This window comes from Bactrocera tryoni, chromosome 4 (assembly GCF_016617805.1).
Source record: "Bactrocera tryoni isolate S06 chromosome 4, CSIRO_BtryS06_freeze2, whole genome shotgun sequence".
NCBI classification, from domain to species: Eukaryota; Metazoa; Arthropoda; class Insecta; order Diptera; family Tephritidae; genus Bactrocera; species Bactrocera tryoni.
This window is the reverse complement of record NC_052502.1, coordinates 5,726,835-5,748,978: the sequence shown is the minus strand read 5'-3', so window position 1 is coordinate 5,748,978 and position 22,144 is coordinate 5,726,835.

Here is a 22,144-nt window from a genome sequence, read left to right as displayed (position 1 = left end):
CAGCCGTGTGTATATTACGCTTTGGCAACGGAGCAACATTGCAGCTTACAATTTTAATTAGGCATCAAGTGAGTCTATGTAGCATGCTAAAAATTACTTGCCACCGACTGCAAGCGAGGGCCAACTTGTCACTTTCATTCATTAAAGCACACCAAATGGCAAAGTGCTCGTATGTGCGCGTGCCGAAGGTGGCAGAGAGCGCAGAGCAAAATGTGGTCGAAATGCAGACATGCAAAGCGCATAAATATCGCCAAAGTGTTGTTCTGTCGCAGTGCCAAGGCGTCGAATTGTACGTAGCAGTGCTAAGAAAACAGCGACAGCCAATGTTGCATGCCACCGCACTCACTATACTTGCAACAATTGTGGCATAGCAAATGTTGCTAGCTTTCATTTTATAATTTATTGAGAATGCGGCAATTTGTTAATGCGACATGCGCTGCCAGATGACTTCAACTACAGTTGTTGTTGTTGTTTTTTGTTGTAAATTGGAATTGAAATGTTGAATTAAATCTAGAAATAGTTTTGCTTCTGACAATGATCATCGTTTACTCAATTGAAGTTTAAGTAGATGAAACTGTAGGAATACTAATCTGAGGATACCGTTTATGGAGGATTATTGTTTTTGGAATAGGAGTTTGTGTATAAATATTCTGAAAACCTACTGCGGAAGTCTCAATTTCAAATGATCTTTAAAGATCAGATAAACAAGTTTCATTGACATAAATCCTCGATTAGGTCTTAAAAATACAATAAAAGCTCAACTCATGCACTTCAAGCATCGGGCTGTAATCAACCAACTACAAATCACCTATAAACAAAGGCTGTTATGATGAATAAGTCCAGAGATACAACCTTTTCTTTGCTTTGGAGCTCCTAACCCTATAAACTTTACGAAATTTTTAGTAAATATACATAAAGCTACTGTGACGCACAACTATCGTTTCTGCATAAAGGGATTTTCGGATAGTGCCTGGAAGATCTCAAATTGGAATATGTGTTTATAATTCTAGTGAACGGAAGGCGTGAAACTTTCTGAAAACTCATTGCAATAACTCTCGATCGGGGATCTTACTGCCAAAAGTCATAGAAAGTTACGATGCTTCCTACTAGAGTAAGACATTTTAATAAGAGAACAATAGTGTCAAACTGCGGCGAAAGGATCCATAGTTTCTGCTGTTAATAAGATTTTTAAACCCTTTTTTATTTGAAGGGATGTCTCGGATTCGCTAAAGCTTGGAAAATAGCGATCGACAAACCAACTGTTATACAACCTAAAACTCACATAATCTAATAGAGATGAAACCGAATAGCTTGAGAGGATAAAAAACGAATACTCATGTAATTCGCTAAGCCGTGTCGAGTGACAAATCGAAAAAAAAATAAAAAACGTTAACTTCGGCTGCACCGAAGCTAATATACCCTTCACTATGTGTTCGGTTTGTATAGCAGCTATATGCTATAGTGAGCCGTTCTGAACAATTTTTTCAGAGATTATATTATTACCTTAAGCAGTAATCCAAGTCAAATTTCATGATGAAAGCTTTCTATACAAGCCCTTGATTCCGATCGTTCGGTTGGCATGACAGCTATATGCTATAGTTAACCGATCTGAACAATTTCTTCAGGGATTACTTTGTTGCTTTAGAAAATAGCCTGTGCCAACTTTTGTCAAATGTGAAAGTTTCCCAAACAATAACTTGATTCCGACCGTTCAGCTTATATGGCAGCTATATGTTGTAGTGGTCCGATATCGGCAGTTCCGATAAACGAGCAGCTTCTTGAAGAGAAAATGAGGTTTTCAAAATTTCAAAACGATATCTTAAAAACTGAGGCACTATTTCGTATATATACAGACAAACAGACGGACGGACGGACGGACAGACGGATATGGCTAAATCGACTAAGCTCAACATACTGATCTTTTATATATATACTTTATAAGCTATCCAACGCTTCCTTCTGGGTGTTACAAACATCGTGGCAAACTTAATATACTCTGTTCAGGGTATAATACACACGTAAAGATGGAAAGAGGATACCAAGCGGTTATACCACTTTAATGAAGTGTCCACATACTATCTCGCATACAATTCAATAATGTGACTTTGCTGTTTTTCCCCTTTTAATATGTTTTGTGAAGAGCTTTGAATTCAAAGATAGTCAGTAGGGAAGTGGCGACTCGAAAACTACTAATATAAGGAGCGACCGTTCTATAAATAATAAGTTAACTACAGAAGTGCAATTTTCCATTCCTGGAGGATGGAGCCATGTGTAGAAGTTCACGAAAGTGAAGAAAATTTCTCAGAGCATCATTCAGTAGTCTGAGACGATTCTTTTACATACGGCTCAAGCAACTCACGACTTCCGGTCTTAGACCAAGTATCCTCTGGGTATCCAGAAAGCATCCGTTTAAAGGCAAGCTAAAGTGATAAGGTGAAGCAATCCTCGCTGGGTGTGGGACCAGCTACGTAAAAAACATCGCCAATGAAATGAAGAAAACAGCCTTGGATAAAAGACCCCCATTTTTTAACGACCACTGCAAACATATTAAGGATTACGATTTGAGGGCATGCACCTGCAATATCCGGTCTCTTAATTGGGAAGGTGTCGCTGTCCAACTAGTTAATGCCCTTGTAAAATTAAGTAAGGCTGATATCACGGCCGCCCGAGAAGTGCGATGGACGGGACAAGGACTGAAACCAGTGACCATATAAAGGAATGCAAATTCAGTATGGGATTCATGGCGGGAGAGAGACTCCGTCGCCGAGTAATTAAACTCAGCCCGGTGGATGAACGTCTGGCCACAATCCAAATAACAGTATTTATTTTCACCCCTTGCAACCCCACTCCACTTTAAACTGCATATCGGCCTGTACTACATTTATAGAAGTATATACATATGTTTGAAAAAACTTTTCACTGAAAATTCGTATTTTCCAATATGCATGTCATGTTCTTGTTGCATGTCACCGCAGCTTATTAGCCAACCGACAAATAACCAAAAATATAATTGCAGACATTTGCACGCCCGAAATAAGTAAAACGCGACAGATTGCTACGTAAATCACCAGCTAGCCAAGGGATAAACCGCAAAACATTTTCTGCTCTTATTTCGTACAACATAAAAATGCGGCATGCGACATGAAAATACACGCTAATTGAGCGATACCAAAGTAAGCGCGCCAAATGGTGGGTGCCGCAAGTGCAACACTTTGCCTGCCGCACTGCGGGAGACGCGTTAAACACGTCCATAAACTGGCAGCATGCAGCATGCAGCCGTCAAGAATGCGCTTTCGGTGCGCATGTGGCAAGCAAAGACTAATAAAACCGCGCAGGTTAAGAATAGAAGACTGTAGACATTGCAGCAGACAGACAGCTGGGCGTTTTGCAAGCGGCAATTTATTAAGAAATTAATACACAACAATTTTTGCTCCCGACGCGGGGGGTGGGAGTCAAATATGCAGGCTAGCGCGTCTGGCCGCAATGCCAAATGTGCCAATAAATTAGCTTTTTACATGAATATGAGCATGTTGCACGTCTCCAACATAGACAGACAGCTGTCGCATGTTTTTCATAATTTTTAATGAGCCAGAAGACGTCTTCACAAGGGGCTAAAATGTATTTCCATAATAAATAGAAAATATGTGTGAGTTATGCTGTGATGCTGCTTAGCTCTTGCCACACAATACTTCCAAGTAGTTAATGAATTGTATGTAAGCACTTGCCTTAGATCTTGCGTGGAACGAAAATTTCTCCACACAAACAATTACGTATAATCTGCCAAACTTAGACACAAAAAAAAGTTCTAAATTATAACAACAGACAGACAAAATTACACAATATTCGAACAATTAACTTAGCTCGGTGTGTGCAACACTTTCCAGCACCCACTGTAGTGACCAATGAGGCACCAACTAACTGCAGCCTTGACCGGGCCCTAGACAAACAATTAACGGCAACTTTGTTTACAGCATTTTAATGAAACTTCTAAACTTGAACAACAAATTAAGCATAGAAATTTAATTAATTTAATGCCAGGCCAACGCAGTCGCTCCAAATGAAGTTCAAGTGCTGAGAGAAGTGGAGCTTATCAAGCAATATGCAACAACTACTGAAATATGCAGACTTATTGGCAGACGGTGCGTCCAGTAGTTGGCCGAAAGTACTCAAATGAACGCATTAATATTGCGAATATATAGCTTGTACTTGCATAGCTTGTCTATATGCCACATGTAAGTATAAACATATATATATAAGTATAACTGAACTTAAGTAAATACAAATCGAACCTAATGCAAAACAGCGCTTTACTGCGTGCAATCTCAGCTTCATAGCCTCATACACACGCAAGCATTGACGAACGTTCAGCGAGCACGTCCATCACGCACACACCCACAGACCCACCCAGACGCATTTGTTTAAGCGCCCGACCGCCTGAGCATTTGTGCAAATAACAATCGAAAATTTCAACAGTTGCAAATGAGTAAACTTCAATCGAATTTATTGAATTATTTAAGCCCGGCCATCGGCGCCAACAAATTCCAGTCCAGCGCTGGCTAACGCTCGCAGCCGAGCGAATAACAACTAGAGTGAGCAATCCATGCCGCGTTCATCGAAAAGGGCAAGGTGTCTGCCGCTATTTGCTCACGATTCTATATGCATATGTGTTGGTAAATAAATGTATATGGGTGTGTGTGTGTGTGTGCTTGCTTCAGTAAATTGGTGGCGTGGGCTCTTTCGCAAATATTTGCACGTATGCAAAGTTGATGTGATTTCGACAAGCAAACAAGAATTGTTGTTGGCAACGTCATCGATAATGTCAGGCGTCTATTCAAGCGTTAATTCAAACTGTCTGGCTGTTGCATTTCGCAGACGCCAAAGACCTGTAGCTTTGCAAATTTACAGTTAAGTATGTGAGGTAAATAGTAATAAGTTACGCACAAGTATCCAAATGATTTACTCTAGAGCCCCTCTTACTTTTAATTACTATTACGGAGCTTTGAATATGTTTTCCATTATTTCAATTCAAATGAAGACTGAATGGCGCTCGACCTTGCAGGAAGTTTGAGTGCGATAGTTAGCAAGAGCAATATTTTCGACTATTTCAAAATACTGATAAATTACTAAAACCTCACTTTGAAGTTCGAACCACCCTTTGAACAAAATTTCGCCCTAACATATCCCTGAGAGAAGTGCTTAAATTGGAGTAGTTGAGTACATGGTCCAATAGTATGAAGTATTTATTTTCAATGAATCAGCGCTCTCTAGATATTGAGTTGCTCCTGGTATTGGTATTGGTAATGGTATTAAAATTGGTACTGGTATTGGATTGATATTAGTATTGATATTGGTTATGGTATTGGTATTGTCACTTGTATTAGTATTGATATTGGTAATGGCGTTAGTATTGGGAGTGGTGTTGGAATTCAAATTGGTACTGGAATTGGTATTAGTATTAGTATTGGTATTGGTAATGGTACTGGTATTAATATTGGTATTGCTATTGGTAATAGAATTTGTATTGATATTGGTAATGGTATTAAAATTGGTACTGGTATTGGATTGATATTAGTATTGATATTGGTTATGGTATTGGTATTGTCACTTGTATTAGTATTGATATTGGTAATGGCGTTAGTTTTGGGAGTGGTATAGGAATTCAAATCGGTACTCGTATTAGTATTGGTATTAGTACTGATAATGGCTGAACAAAGCTTTTTGGTAGGCCAATCATATTTGTATCTTCCTAAACTATAACGATTCTTTCAGGAAGTAGTCGAACAATTTCAAACTGGGTCCATGCTTTCATTTACAATTTATGAGTATGCGTACCAGAAAGCCTATCTACATAATTTTGTAAAAAAAATTAAAGGTTTTGAATTAAGGAGTAAGCCAAGTTGAGGCCAATGCAAACAGAACCAATATGCGATCCATTAGTTTCTATTACCATAGCACTACAACTACCGAACTCTACTCGCAACTGTCACTTAATAATGAAGGCACAATTTATAAATTCTTTTTGTAGACAAACAAACTCAAAACCAAAATCGAAAAAAGCGCAAACCAAGCTACGTTACATAGAATTTGACAAGTGCTGCCGCTTGTAATGCAACACCCAGCGTCCCTGCGACGCTTTGTCGACCCACACATTAGACACTTGTATGTGCGCCACTAATAAGTTTTAGATTTGAGCGCGTGGTAAATTAAACCAAACACCACAGCTGACACGCAACTTTATTCAACCACCGCACGTCCGACCCAGCCACCGCCCTCTGGCCGCCAGCTTCGGCTGTCTAATGCGCCACATGCAGTAAATAACAAACAGCTTACACTTATTGCATGCAACATGAGCGCAGCAACAATTGTATACAACGGCAGTGGGGATCGGCGGCAGGCACGGTGCAGGACGGAAGCGATAGCAGACGCCCACCTGTGGTCACAGCGCCCCATAATTTGGCATCAAAATGTGTTGGCCCACCATTAGCAACCATTTGGGTATTTGGCATTTATGCAATGCGTTGCAACACCAACATCCACAACAATGGCGCACTGCTTGTTCAGTGCCATCGCTCAGCATGCAACATTGACACTTGGCCAAATGCATTTGTTAGCCGAATGAGCGCACCAGGGCTCACGCCGTACGGTGGTACTTAGGCGGCGAGGCGAGTTGAGCCGGTGCCCTGCTGTACGGTGCTGTTCGGTGGTATGGTTGCACGGCGGCCACTTTGGTAATCAGCGCAGCGTTCTCACCGGTGGCCAACCTCTAAATACATATACATATGTTCATGTAAATGTGTGTGCACATATTTACATGGGTATCGTGGCGCAACATGAGTCTAAAGTACTCTGCAACTAGCATTAGTGGCAAGGGCAGCACAAATACTGAGCACTGCAAAACAAAAGGCAGCAGCAATAAAATAATTATTGTATTTGCCTGGCAATGGTTGCATTTGTATTGATTGTGAGAAAATGCACTTTCAGTCGCCCAATAACAACTAGATGGGTGCGTGTTGCATGCAGTGCCAGTAGTGTTGCACCTTGATTGTGAGGTGTAAGCGTTGCATTATTATTGCGCCCGCGCCCTTAGTCATCCTTGCGCCAAACGTGGTGAGCCAGTCTGCCAACTGTTTGTTGTTATTGGTCATGTGGCAGCAAATGATGCGCATGCAAATGCACTAATGTGAAATAATGGCTTGGCAAATGCACACAGGTGTAATTAAAAAATATTAAACGCAATGCAAATTCACGAAATGCCTTGAAGCAACGTTTCTTTGTATTTTCCCCATGTGCTGCCGACTAGCAATGTGAGGATCCTTGGGTTTTTGACAGTCGGAATTTTAACGCCATTAACTGCAATATTAAGGTCAAGTCTGTACTCTTTCGTACTATAGATTTAGTGGAGGAGAGTGTTAAAGTCCGTGTAGTGAAAAAGTGAGAAAGATCGGAGAGATCCGTTTACTTTTGAGCATGAAGTCATTATCGTCCAATCAGCAGAGTACGAGGTGATATAAATTTCCTCTGGTGGTTGAGCGAGTTTCGCAATGTAGAAATTAAACAGCACCAGGGAGAACACTCCACCCTGCAGAACCCCCTGTTTAATACTTCTCAATTTGAAATTTTCACCTCGAATCAGTACGGATGATTACCGACCGTTCAGGTTATTAAAGTTCACCTCTTTAAAACTGGAGAGAGCGTATATTTTTCGGCTTTTGACAAGACCAACGCCACGAGGATCATACCCTCGCAGGGGAGTTTTTGGTTGAGACCATGATGTTTTCACACATCGAACTAGATAGCTAGTCGTCTCTAGTGATCTCCGTCTAAACGCTCAATGAATATCAAACTACCATGTCATGTGCCTTATTCTCATTTTGACCATTAACTATCACTGATTTCAATACCTGGCTAGTTATTAGGGCAGAGCACACATTCTTTCGGTGCGCCACGTGAGATCTAATGAGTGATTTTAAAACCCTCCTTTACCAACAAGACGACAAGATGTTAAAATAAAATAAAACAGTCAAATGTGGTCAATATTGCTTCTCTTTTTTTGATATTCAGATAATTTTATGCCATTTATGATTTGAACAAAATGTCGGCTAAATGGTCACCACGGCTCCGTTTGCACATCTCCACAGGTTAACGCCAATTTTCAGTGACCTCGTGCGGCATTTCGGCTATAAAGCGCTGAATGTTGTTTGCTAGCTTCTCGAGCGTTGCTGGTTGATTGGGGTAAATTTTTGATTTAACATACCAAAGACAAAGAATATAGTCTAGAGCCGTTCAGTCGCATGCCGGCTATTTGACTGAGTCATTTCTCGAGTCGCCAAACTTTGCACGTATGCATGTTTAGACTTGAAACATGAGGCGCCGCACCATCTTGTTGGAAATAGAGTCCATCCTCGCCAACTTTAACTAATTTTAAGGAAAGAAAGTTGGTCAACTTTGTGTTGCGGCGTTCGCTATTAATGATAACGTCATTTCTTGCCTCTTTCGAAGGCACTAAGATTCGATGATACCGCCATACCACAATCCGGACCAAACAGTAAATTTGTTGAGCTTCTTGCGTTTCCTCTACCACACGAGAATTTGGCTCACCTTAACAGCGACAAATTTGTTTGTCGACAGAGCCATTAAACATTAAATTAAATGGACACTTTTGTAGAGTGTTCAATTTCGAGGAATATGTGTCTAAAGTCAAAGCGATGCCATAAAATGCCTCTGAACTATAGAAATTTAAAGATAAAAAATTACGATTGTCGTGTATTTTCAATGGAAAATTTTTACATGCCTTGGTCCAGTCCTTAATGTTAATATTAAGGGCTCAAATTTTCTGCTATTTCCAAGGAAATTTCATCAGGGGATTGAAAAAATTGAATAGTTAAAAAACCCTCTTCTAACACATATATAATCAAATTAATCCATACTCATACTAGCTCGTTCAGATTCAGCAGTCTTAACCGATTTACTTCAAACATACATAAGATAAGTTTTCCCGAATAAAAGGATTTTCGTCAAAAGCTCATATTGTCGACTTTAGGCTTACAGGTTAGGTTAGTCTGGTAGGCAAATAAGCCGCCGATAGGTCAATTTGGTCTTTTGCGATACCAGAGGGAGAGAGTTCAGTTACCAGATTCATAAGTAGTAGTCAGCCTTTAATATGTCTGGATTTAAAGCAAATTTCAATAGACCCTGTGGTCACACTATCGACTCACTTCTAATGACTCATAGCGAGGAGCCCCCAGATGATTAAAATCTCCTCTTACCAATGCGAGAAAAGTTTTCAAAAGAAGGTTCATTGATGCTCCTTTCTATGCTTACAGAATTCCAAAACCTTACTTTACGTATTAAAAAAACCTTTTATGGACTTGCAATCTAAATACTAACCTTTGGTGACCGAATTCAGGAGCTTAGAGCAGTCTTTGAATGAGTTTTGAATATGCTGAAATAACCGACGATAAAAAACAATTGGTTGAAACTCACTCTTTATAATTTGACCGAAAGTAAGGCAGCATATATGATGTATCTAATTATTATTAGAAGAAGAAGATATTACTAGAAGAAGTTTTCAGTTATGATATTCAAGGCATGCGTTAATAATTTTATAGACAACAATATTTTAATGACCTTCTTGGGAGGAAATCGCTGTGACGCGCTTAGTAAGCAAGCTCTTGAAATCATTAAAAACTTCGGTTAGCCATAAATGCACACGAATCGCAATGAAATGCTAACGAAGCGCAGCCAAGTTCTGTGACCGTATAACTGTCAAAATTTATAGCTTAACAGCAGATTGGCAACGAACAGAGCCAGAGCCAATTGCGAATGTAACCGCTACTCAAATGCGGCCAATTGCAGTTGATTGTTTTATTGCACCTGTCCGACCTCTGTTTTTCTCTCTTAAATGCAGCTCTGGCAACGCTCTGTGCCCTCGCAGTTGAGTGGGCTTGTGGAGCACTAAATTTTATGCTTCCAACTAACGGTAACAAACGAAATTATTGCCGACTGTCATGTAACTTGGCTATAAAAGAAATGCATTTATGCAACTGCAATAATTGGCAACAAGCCGAGTCGAGCGAAATGCAGAGGAAAATAGACGAAGCCAAGAAGCACCCAAATAAATGCGACTCACATACACAATTGCTTGCACGTAACCTTCTACCTGGTGCCTTTTTGGGTGTAGACCAAGTGCACGGCATGTTGCAATTGTTTGTTTGTGCAACAAAACCCACGCAATGCAAAAGCGGCACAGCTTAATATTATTTCAACGATTTTTGTTGCAATTTAGTTTGCTTTTGGCTGTAGCATTTCCCCGTGGCAGTAATAGCGAAAACAAATCGCAAATGGCATGAAAAAGCGACCCACCGCCTGTGGTATGTGCCGCAAGCACGAATTGCGCTAGCGAGTAACTAATTGGAAGCGCACAACGATCGAGCGGAACGTGGAAATGTCTTAATTAGTGTTTGTCGCATGTTGCAAGTACATATGTATGCGCGGCAGCACAATTCCTTAAGTGGCATTAGACAACCAGTGGCAACCAACTGCCATGCAATTGTTCACCATGCCGCATATGTAGTCGCCGTACACGTAACTGTGCAACATCCCACATACGCACTCGGCACAAGTGGTGGCAAGCGGCTCCGCCGCCTGTCGCTGCACTTTTCTGCTGTCATTTGACATTTGTTGCACCGAAAACGGAAGCAGCACAACGACAGCGCCTGCGACAACGACAACAAATTTGCCACACACAAAACACGCGTAGCATGTGACTAGGCAATAGCGGCTGTGGCAACTTTTCTATGCCGCGGTGCCACCGCAGTTGGTCGCAGTTGGTCTGTATGAAGACATCAAATGTGGCAGTCGTATTCGGTGTATGTATGTGTGTTACTTGTGTCCACAATGCTTAACGGCCACTTTCTACGGTTAAACAAGGTACAAAAACAACAAGTAATGGCGGTCAAACAATTGCAAGTCGGACTGCCGCGCATTGCCATGCAGTCAGCTAATGATATGCAGATGCACCTACGAACGTACGATGCCAGTGTATTCTATTAAAAATATATGTGAACTCGTTTGTAGATTCTTTCGATTCTGCGCTGCTCTTGCTTTAGAAAAGCATTTGTATATGCGGTCAACCAACAATAGTTATACCCGGAAAAACCATGCCACACCAGTTTATACCAAATTATCGTTCTGAGAACAAAATAGGTATCTCTGTGTCTCAATTAGACTTTAAGGTAATCGAGCGGAAACCATCGCGCTGGGTTGATGAAAAGAGTAATATAATGTACCATCTATATTCCTCTATCTTATAATCTGTATTCATATAAACATAGTGAGCACTAACTTCTTAGCCGGTAAATAAATGTTGGCAATCATAAACAATCAAAAAAAAGCAATACTATTCCGATATTTTCTTACAGGATCACTTCCACTTGGTACAGTCTGGGTAATACCTGCGGCCTTCGCGGCCTGTTGGACTCTTTATGGATCATTGGCCTTAGTACTTTGATTATAAATAATCTTGAATTTGGCTGGGTTGGTGCTCGAGGCATTCCGTCACCTGTCCTCTGCGAGGATAAAACCAAGTCAAATGGTCGGGCCAATCTAAAGGCTCTTACTCAGTCCCACTGTAACCCAGAAAGGCCTCAGAACAACGTTAACATTATTAAGTTTTTGTGTATAAGCAAAGATAACGCAAGCTAAAAGGGTGCCAAGCGTTAGAGGAAAGATCAAACAGGCAGGGCCTTCCAGGATTAGTAATCTCGAACGTGAGCTAGATAGGTGAGACTATAGCAGAGAATATAGTGTTTTGTTCCAGTGGTAATTCAAGGCGGTGTACTCTGGGTCACCTCAAAGTTGTAATAGTTTCCATTACGTGCCCATCATGTATGTTTATTGACAACTGATCGTCTTCTCTCTGTAAGGATGCTTGTATACAAATATCAGCAGCGATGTGGAAAGAAGCAAAAATTTATCGCCGCGCTGGCTCTCAATAAAACACTGTCCTCTGGAAGAAGTCGAAGGTATATAAAAATTAGAGCTCTTGGTATTCTACTCATCGACTAATCAGATAGTGCATTATGGTTTGCGTTTAACCGACCTTTTTCGAATAACTGGTTAATCGTTCGTTGTCGACTATTCGAATAGTAAGCGGTTCGATATTCGTACGAAGTTCGTAAATCATCGCTGGCTTGTTTGCATAGACCATAGACTTGACTTAGCCCCACAGGAAATAGTCTAACGGCGTCAAATCACACGACCGAGTTTACTTTTCAATGTGGCGCCGTCCTGTTAGAACCACACATTTTCCAGGTCCATGTAACCCAATTCAGACCAAAAATATTCGGTTGTAATTGAGCGGTAGCGATTCCCATTCACAATAACGTGCCGATCTTGTTCATTACGGAAGAAGTAACCCGCACCAAACCGCAATTTTTTTGGGATGCCCTCGACTTATACGGAGTACGTACGAATGACACACAAGAATAAAGAATTTCATTGATATCCGAAACCGTTCTTAAAGTTGAGGCCACTGACTCCGAGTTTCGGTAGTAAATTTTAATAATTTCGACTCCCTGTTGGATCGTATATCTCTCCATGATGAAAACCTTACTGAACACAAATGTCAAAAGAGCAAGAAAAAAATATGGTGTTGTTTGCTGTCCCTATATATTAAATCCCCGTGAGTCATCCCGCCTCAAAGTGAGGCATTATCTTCAACACTTTGAAGTATCTGAAGTCCATACAATATAGAAAGCTTTAAAGGACTTCCAGGAAGTAACGAATAAGGTGGCGTCTCAAGTGGAGTCTAGCTATGGAATATTAGCAAGCTTAGTGTCTATCTTAACAGCTATAATTTAATATAAATGTACATAATGATATCCAAACCTGAGTTAATTTTGGGCCTTTTTTATTATGTTTGTAGGAAATATAAGCTATTTACCTTTCCCATTTTATTTTAGTATCAGAGTTTTCGAGCATTCTAAACAGAAATGAGATGATAGGAAATCATACTCGTATATATAGTATGTATGTATATTTCCATAGTAAAATGTTTTCCACTGCCCATTGTGAGGTGGCACTTCTGAATGCGCGAAATGTCGCGAAGCCGTGGAATAAGCGAGAATTCGAGAGATTGCACTTTGACGGCGCTGATAATGCATTTGATTGTTTTCCAAATCGGCGCTTTATGCGTAATACCCCACATAAAGCGGTGAATGTGTTAGCGCACGCACGCATACCACAACAAATGTGTGTGTGAATGTGAGTGCACAGTTATTTCCATGTAAATGGAGAAGCGCGAAAGTCAACGTGCCTGTGTGTGGTTGCGTGAAATGCAAGGACGCGCATAACTGCGATATCTGCTTATGTCTGCTCGTTGGAATTCCCTTTACAGTCAAGCGCATATGCAACAACACGGATGTGTGTAGGTGCGCGGGCTAGTCTGACACTTTGAAATATGAAAACTCAATGTCGCGCCATTGGATGGCATTTTTATGCGTCAAAAGTGCCGCGTCCTCAGCGAGCAGAGTGCATAGTTGCCGCACAGCAATTTCCTCTGTCATTATACACCCGCACACATGCACGCACATAAGTGAACACGTACGTGTTTGATCAGTGGAACGCACTCTGCGTCCCCCTGATTGCGTGTGGCACAGTTGCAGTAATGTGTAATTATGAAACACGATGCTCACACAATAATTACAATATCGCTTTTGTATTCATGCGCTCAGACGGACACACAGCCACGCACGGTTATCCTTGCACGTATGTGTGTGTGATGCGTGCGTGTAGTCATTCGCTGTGCTGAATTCTGAACTTACCACATTGTGTGCGAAGGGCGAAAATTTTAATGAGCATCTGCGTTTTGCGGTCTGACAGCGGTGATCTCGCGCCATAAAGGGAAAAATGATTGGCATAAAAATGTTGATGGCGTCTGGGAATTGCAGTAAAGTGAATCTGTGCGAAGCGCAGTTTTGCGCTCGAATGACTCTGCGCTCACAAGTGGAGTCAAATGGACTAAATAATTCGCGTAAATATTAAAAAAACGACAAAACGGCAATAAAGGATCACATTTTCAAACAATTTACATATTATACTAAAAATTGTTGTACAGTATACGTGAAAAATTAATAATATTTAATATTTTTGTAAAATAATAATGAAGTATTTTCAGGTATCTATATTCTGAAAGGTACACATATGTTTGTAACTCCCAGAAAAGAACAAAGGAGATCCAGTAGAGTATACTTTGGCTGCCTTTTATATTTCGGGATTTCCACATAGTAATATTGAAATCTGGCAACTCACAACTTTATCGTAAAGTTTGACATTTTTGATATTATACATACTTAGTACATTTTGACATACGTCCGGTGTTCGTATTGTTTACAGTAACTTAAAATATTCATCTCTAGTTTTTAAACCTTCGTCGTAGATTAACTCAGCAGCAGTGCATGAACTTAGTTCATTATTAACGATGCAGCTCCATCAAAGACCAATGTTTTTCGATGGTATGCTGAATACAAACAAGATCTCAGATCACTCCAATATAGATCGTCGTGTGATCTATCGTGAAAGTGAGACAAGTTTAAGTTGTAATTGGAACCTTTACGCGCACAATATTGTATAAAGACTTGTAAGTAAGAAAAATTGGTCGCGTTGGTTCCCACACAATTTGTCCGTTGCTCAAAACAATACTTGCTTCCATTGATCGAGATAAATGTTAAAAAATACGACTTCGAAACACGCCTACAGCATCGTGAAATGTGTCGAATCATAAGTTTACGCGTATAAGCCCGAAAGTAAGCATCAGTTGACTGAATGGGTGTTTCAAAATGAGTAAAATACAACATATTTATTTGCCCACGAAGCACTTTAAAGTTAGTGGTTGCCTGATAACTTGGCAAAATCGGATGTGTCGCAACTACATATACCACTATAAAAAGAAAGATTAGTGAATTCTGAGTGAAATTAAAAATTTTTTTGCCAGTTTTCTTTCAAGTAATCAGAAACACCAAAGCAGCCGAGGACAGATCACTCTTAACCACGAAAACCGACACAACGACATAAAAACTACTTTTTTGAATACTCAAAACATCCATTTGATGAGTAGCCAGCATATAGTATTGAATTGGTACCTATGTAATGTCTTCTTTTTTTCCCATGCGTATAAAATAAACTGAGAGGTAAAAGTTTTTGGACACCTGAAGAGGCGGTTCAAAAGGCATGTTTTGGAGTTACCTCAATCGGAGTGGCAAAAGTGATTCGATATTTGGTTCAAACGCGTGTAAAAGTGATCTTAATGAAGAATACAGGTATATTGAATAACAATAAAGCGATTTTCGATGATCAATCGGCCAAAACACGTCAAGTGGACCCTGAAAATTTCGATATTTCGCCGATTTTGAAAATTAGCACATCATTAGGTGAGAGATCAGTCTGTTCGTCTGCCTCTAAATACGCGCACCGGTTTTTCAGCTTTTTGAGCTATTTATTTGAAACTTTACACACGTCCTTTCCTTCAAGCAAAACTGCTCATGTCGGAACCACAGTATGATATTGCAGTCATACAAACGGAATAATCAAATTCATGTCCTTGTATAAACAAGATTTGTTTAAAGAGATATAGCAGTTATATGCTATAGTGATCTGATCTAAAAACTTTCTCAGATTTCGTAGCCCCCTAATTTTAAAAGTAATTTTTATTTCTTCTTCTTCTTCTTCTTAAATAGCGTAGACACCGCTTACGCGATTATAGCCGAGTTAACAACAGCGGGCCAGTCGTTTCTTCTTTTCGCTACGTGGCGCCAATTGGATATTCCAAGCAAAGCTAGGCCCGTCCAACCTGGACCTTCCAACGGAGTGGAGATCTTCCTCTTTCTCTGCTTCCCCCGGCGGACACTGCGATGAATACTTTCAGAGCTGGAGTGTTTTTGTCCATTCGGACAACATGACCTAGCCAGCGTAGCCGCTGTCTTTTAATTCACTAAACTATGTCAATGTCGTCGTATATCTCGTACTGCTCATCGTTCCATCGAATGCGATATTCGCCGTGGCCAATGCGCAAAGGACCATAAATCTTTCGCAGAATTTTTCTCTCAAAAACTCGTAACGTCGACTCATCGGTTGTTGCCATCGCCCAAGCCTCTGCACCATACAGCAGGACGGGAATTATGAGCGACTTATAGAGTTTAGCTTTTGTTCGTCGAGAGAGGACTTTACTTTTCAATTGCCTACTCAGTCCCAAGTAGCACCTGTTGGCAAGAGCAATCCTGCGTTAGATTTCCAGGCTGACATTGTTGGTGGTGTTAATGCTGGTTCCTAAATAGACGAAATTATCTACAACTTCAAAGTAATGACCGTCAACAGTGACGTGAGAGCTAAGTCGCGAGTGCGACGACTGTTTGTTTGATGACAGGAGATATTTCGTTTTGCCCTCGTTCACTGCCAGACCCATTTTCTGTGCTTCCTTGTCCAGCCTGGAGAAAGCAGAACTAACGGCGCGGGTGTTGAGGCCGATGATATCAATATTTTTATTTAAACAAGTTAAACTCTGATTATGTTATCAAAGGATACTTAAGGAAGAAGGAGTGAAATCGAATCAAAAATACTTGGAAATCATTTTTAAACTTTTATATTTAATTTTAATTGCAATTTCATTTTAAATTCCACAAATTATATCCCCACAGAGTTTCGAAGCAAACACGAAGGAAAATTTGTTTTAAAGACGGAAGGATTGGCTTAAGAGCTTCATTAGTTCTAATGAAGTGAAATCACTTTTCGTATGTAAAACAAGCGAAACACAAATACTAAAGTACACAATAAATAAAATTCCACAAATTGTTTGTAAACAATGTTCAGCCGAGTAAGGGCTGAGCAGCGGGGCAGTGGGAAAGCTGAAAAGTGAGGTAAGAACAGCGCAGAGCTTTTCCGAAACCTAAATAAACAGCAGCGATAACTTTGACACTGCATACTGACTGCCAAGCGCCAACAAAAACAACGAGCACAGAAGAAGTTATAGGAAATCAAGCGCACATCCTCCTTAACACACACAAAGCCAAATAAATACGAAAATAACCCCAAATTTCTCATTTGCCTCGACAGAAGGAGCACGAAATGAGTGTGTAGGTGGAGCCGAGAGCGCTGAAGTGAACAAAGGCAGCAAAAGACAAATAACAAGATTTTAAATATTAAATGAAAAATCCCAAAAACAAACATGCCGAAATTATTGTAAAACATGTTGCTAAAACAACAACAATAAATATTCAATTTGCGTTTAGTTAAAGCGATGCGGGGGCAGCGGCGGCAGAGACCCGTCAAATTCGGGTTAAGCGTTTTAGCCAAACACACACATGTGAAATCATTGATATTTTTGTACATTTGTACATATATATATGTACACATGTGTATGTATATACTCATATACACATGCTTGTGCCTTGAGATCGCGCGCACAATTAGTGCGTAATATTAACAAAGTAATATTAACAGGCAGGAAGTTCTGCTGAAGGCTGAACAATAGCATGCGCAGGCAACGAGATTTGTACAATACACATAGAATTACAAAAACAACAGCAATACACAATAACAGCTAAATTCAAGGCCAAAAAAACAGCGCACACCAAATGAATACGCCCAAAAGAGTTTACGACTTTTTGACTTTTCAGCGGGGGAAAGTACATGTAAGCGACTTTCTGTGGCAAAAGTAATGAATTCAAATTGCCAATTAATTATTAAGAAGTTTTTAAGGAAGGACGGCGAAACCTCCTCCGCGATTCAGCCGTACTATGGAATTTTAGTATTGGTTCAATCTGCGCCAACAACCGTGGGATAAGCCTCCTTAATATCGCATACAAGATTCTATCGAGCATATTGTGTGAATGATTAAATCCCACCGTCAACAAACTGTTCGGACCTTATTAGTGTGGCTTAAGGACCGGAAAATCAACAACTGACCAGATATTCACCATGTGCCAAATCTTGGAAAGACACACACCACCTCTTTGTCGCTTTCACAGCTGCTTTTGACAGCACGAAAAGAAGCTGCTTTTATGCCGCGATGTCTGAATTTGGTATTCCTGTTCGATTGGCTCTCCGAACCGTTCGATACCAAACGAGGTTTCAGATAAGTCGACTCCCTTTGGTGTAGCGTTTTCAACATACTTTTGGAAAAAATATGTCGAGCTGCAGAACTAGACAAAGAAGGTAACATCTTCTGTAAGAGAGTATAGCTGCTGGCGTACGCCGATGATGGTGATACCATTGGTCTCAACAACCGCGCCCTTAGTTCTGGTTTCTTCAGAATGGATAACGAAGCGAAACAAATGGGTCTGGTGGTGAACGAGAGCAAGTCGAAATATCTCCTGTTATCAAACAAACAGTCGTCGCACTCGCTACTTGACTCGTGGGAAAGACCAAGTGAAGAAAAACCTGGCTTTGCTTGGAATCTACATTTGCAAAAAGAAGAAACGACTGGCGCGCTGTTGTTAACTCGGCTATAAGCGGTTTCTACGCCAGTAAAGAAGAAGAAGACTTGCAAGTTCAATCGATAATGGAAATTTATGAGTATTTATTTAAAAATATAGTGGAAAGCTTTGAGCACGGAAAATGGAACCGAAAGTTTCAGATCCCAGAAAAGTCAAAATCAAATATCAACTCGGTTCTGCGGAATTAGAGTCTGCTAACATTATATGTTGAATTTTTCCAACTTTGGAATTGGACTTGAATAGGTGCAGGGATGGGTAAAACCTTTCCTTAGCACGTGCTAAAAAGCTTAAGTGATCGTATACAAGTAAGCGGCATTTCATAGCACAATTGTACAAGCTGACTTCACACACACACTTATTCTCTATCGTTCAGTCGTTGTCGAGACAGCAACGAAAAATCATTTCGCATGTCCATGTTCTTAAGACAAATTTGCGCTGAACGTAATTAGTTTATCATTATGAATGCTTTGTGGTATTAAAGTGATTTTTTATAATTTATATAGGGAACCCACATTTGCACACAGTTCGGATTACTAACTGATAAAATATAAGATAAATGGAACTCTCTCATAAGTTGTTGTTTTATTCGTGTTCAACGAGTAATGAAGCATTCGCTCTAAAACTGTTGCAGCTTCTCCGTACTCACTGTTATACTCGTATGAAGTGTAGTTGAAAACTGTATTTGAGATGAATTTTCGCCTACGCTTGTGTACTGATTTGGAGCTTGGCTTACAAATACACTGTAATTTTATTTCACATAGCACTTCTCAGCTTAAATTACCTATCTTTATCACCAAATCGATAAAAATAGTAAAAAACAAGTAAGGAAGGGCTAAGTTCGGGTGTCACCGAACATTTTATACTCTCGCATGGTAAAGTGATAATCGAGATTTCATAATACGTCATTTCCATATTTTTCAAATACCGTATTTTTGTAAAGTTTTATTTCGCTATCATCATTGGTTCCTAATGTTTATACTCGTATTATACAGAGAAGGCATCAGATGGAATTCAAAATAGCTTTATATTGGAAGAAGGCGTGGTTGTGAACCAATTTCACCCATATTTCGTACATATCATCAGGGTGTTAAGAAAATATTATTACCGAATTTCATTGAAATCGGTCGAGTAGTTCCTGAGATATGGTTTTTGGTCCATAAGTGGGCGAGGCCAGGCCCACTTTCAATTTTTCAAAAAAGCCTGGGTGCAGCTTCCTTCTGCAATTTCTTCCGTAAAATTTAGTGTTTCTGACGTTTTTTGTTAGTCCGTTAACGCACTTTTAGTGATTTTCAAACATAACCTTTGTATGGGAGGTGGGCGTGGTTATTATCCGATTTCTTCCATTTTTGAACTGTATATGGAAATGCTTGAAGAAACGACTCTGTAGACTTTGGTTGACATAGCTATAGTAGTTTCCGAGATATGTACAAAAACTTAGTAGGGGGCGGGGCCACGCCCACTTTTCCAAAACAATTGCGTCCAAATATGCCCCTCCCTAATGCGATCCTTTGTGCCAAATTTCACTTTAATATCTTTATTTTATGGCTTAGTTATGACACTTTATAGGTTTTCGGTTTCCGCCATTTTGTGGGCGTGGCAGTGGGCCGATTTTGCCCATCTTCGAACTTAACCTTCTTATGGAGCCAAGGAATACGTGTACCAAGTTTCATCATGATATCTCAATTTTTACTCAAGTTACAGCTTGCAGGGACGGACGGACAGACGGACGGACGGGACAGAGACAGACATCCGGATTTCGACTCTACTCGTCGCCCTGATCACTTTGGTATATATAACCCTATATCTGACTCTTTTAGTTTTAGGACTTACAAACAACCGTTATGTGAACAAAACTATAATACTCTCGTTAGCAACATTGTTGCGAGAGTATAAAAATGTTTAACAAATATCTCTCACGTTTTTCGACAGAATTACAAAAGAAGTGAAAACTTGAAACTTATTTCAAACAAACAAAATTAAATATTATTTATTAAATATGACAATATTTACCAATTAATTTTTATTAATAACTTAAGTCATTTGAATATGTTTAAAAAACATCAAGTAGCAGGTTTCAATTACAATACTCTCCAAAAGATAATAATTAAATACTACTCATGATGAGTGGGCACGTTTAATAATAGCTATACATTAGGTCACTCATCACGTGTAATTGTTAATCACCCTGGTAAAAATGTAAACAATTATCTACTGGCAGTAAAACTGAGAAATTTTTCTACTTTTATTGATAAGTATTTCTCTCATTAAAAGCAAGTGCTTTCTGGAGTATAACTGTTGTGATGTATGTGTGTATATGGTTATTATAATTATTCTATTAGAGTCCGTTATTGTAAGATCCACAATAGATCTACAAAATCATTATTATTCATTATTGTCAAGAGGTCAGACTATTAAACTATGAATATGATACCGCTGTCTTCCCTTCAAGCACGTACAATACTCGAAAAACCACTGAGTTTGGCTTAAGCACTAGTGGTAGTTTCTTCTTTGGATCGATAGTGACGTCTTAATAAAGTTGAATGTATAGCAACCAGCCAGTGTAATACATCATATAATTTTGCTTGGATACTGAAAAATGTGGTGTTGGATTAACAGCTTCAAGCAATACAGTAATGACAACTAAACCAACATTATTTGTGGCTCTTGGTAAAACATATTCAAAAGACTTTCAATAACTTCAAATTTGATCCAACACCGCTGTCAAACTATGGCGCACGCACAGTTTCTATTGAACCAAAGAATCAAAGATTTTTAGAGACTCTCAAAATTTCTACAGAGTATTGAACAATTCATCTTCTCTCACTCCTACAACTAACTTTTAGACTTACAATCTTCTACAGCAATGAAACCAGGAATATTGTGTTTAAGCCACTGGTTTTTAATTGTTACCTTGTCAAATGGAGCAGAACCTTGCTAGAAGCTTCAATACTCTTCATTTAAGAGTGCATTGCTTAACTGCTTTACCACGCCTTCTAAAATATCCATTCTTTCACAGTAGTGATGTTGTGTAACGCCTTTACAATAGACTGCCAACCAAGCCATTACCGCAGGTGGATGGGAACCACGTTGAACCCTGGGTATAACATTTTTTGTGTCTTTAGTAGTTGTTGTTGTTTTGAATATTAAAGACTTAACCAACAGTGGAAATGCTTTAATCTGTAAAAATAATACTTTAACGGCCATTGAGCGCATGTCACTGAAGAAGCCGCTTGCGTCCAATTTGCTTCAAGCGCATTGTCAGAAGATAGCCACTTGTCCGAATTTAGGCTTTCGCATGGATATCATGTCAAAAAAGTCTTGAGATTAATATGGTCGATATACTTGTATTCATTTCTCCCGACATATTTTTTGTTTTCCAAGGAAATTTAAGACTTTTTGAGACCATTTTGCCCTTCCTTGCCAAAGAAGCCCATTTGCCGCTACAAGCGATATCGGACCACTTTAGCATACTCGTATAACTTAAATACAAACTGATCAATCAAAATCAAAACAGATACCTTTCTACACTCTCTTTTAATATAATTACCCTATGCAACTGCGAAGGGCTCTATAGCTGCTGATAGTTGGTCAACAAAAATTTAATATTGCTGTTGCTTTTTGCGGCATATAATGAAGGTCTCATACTGACAATACTA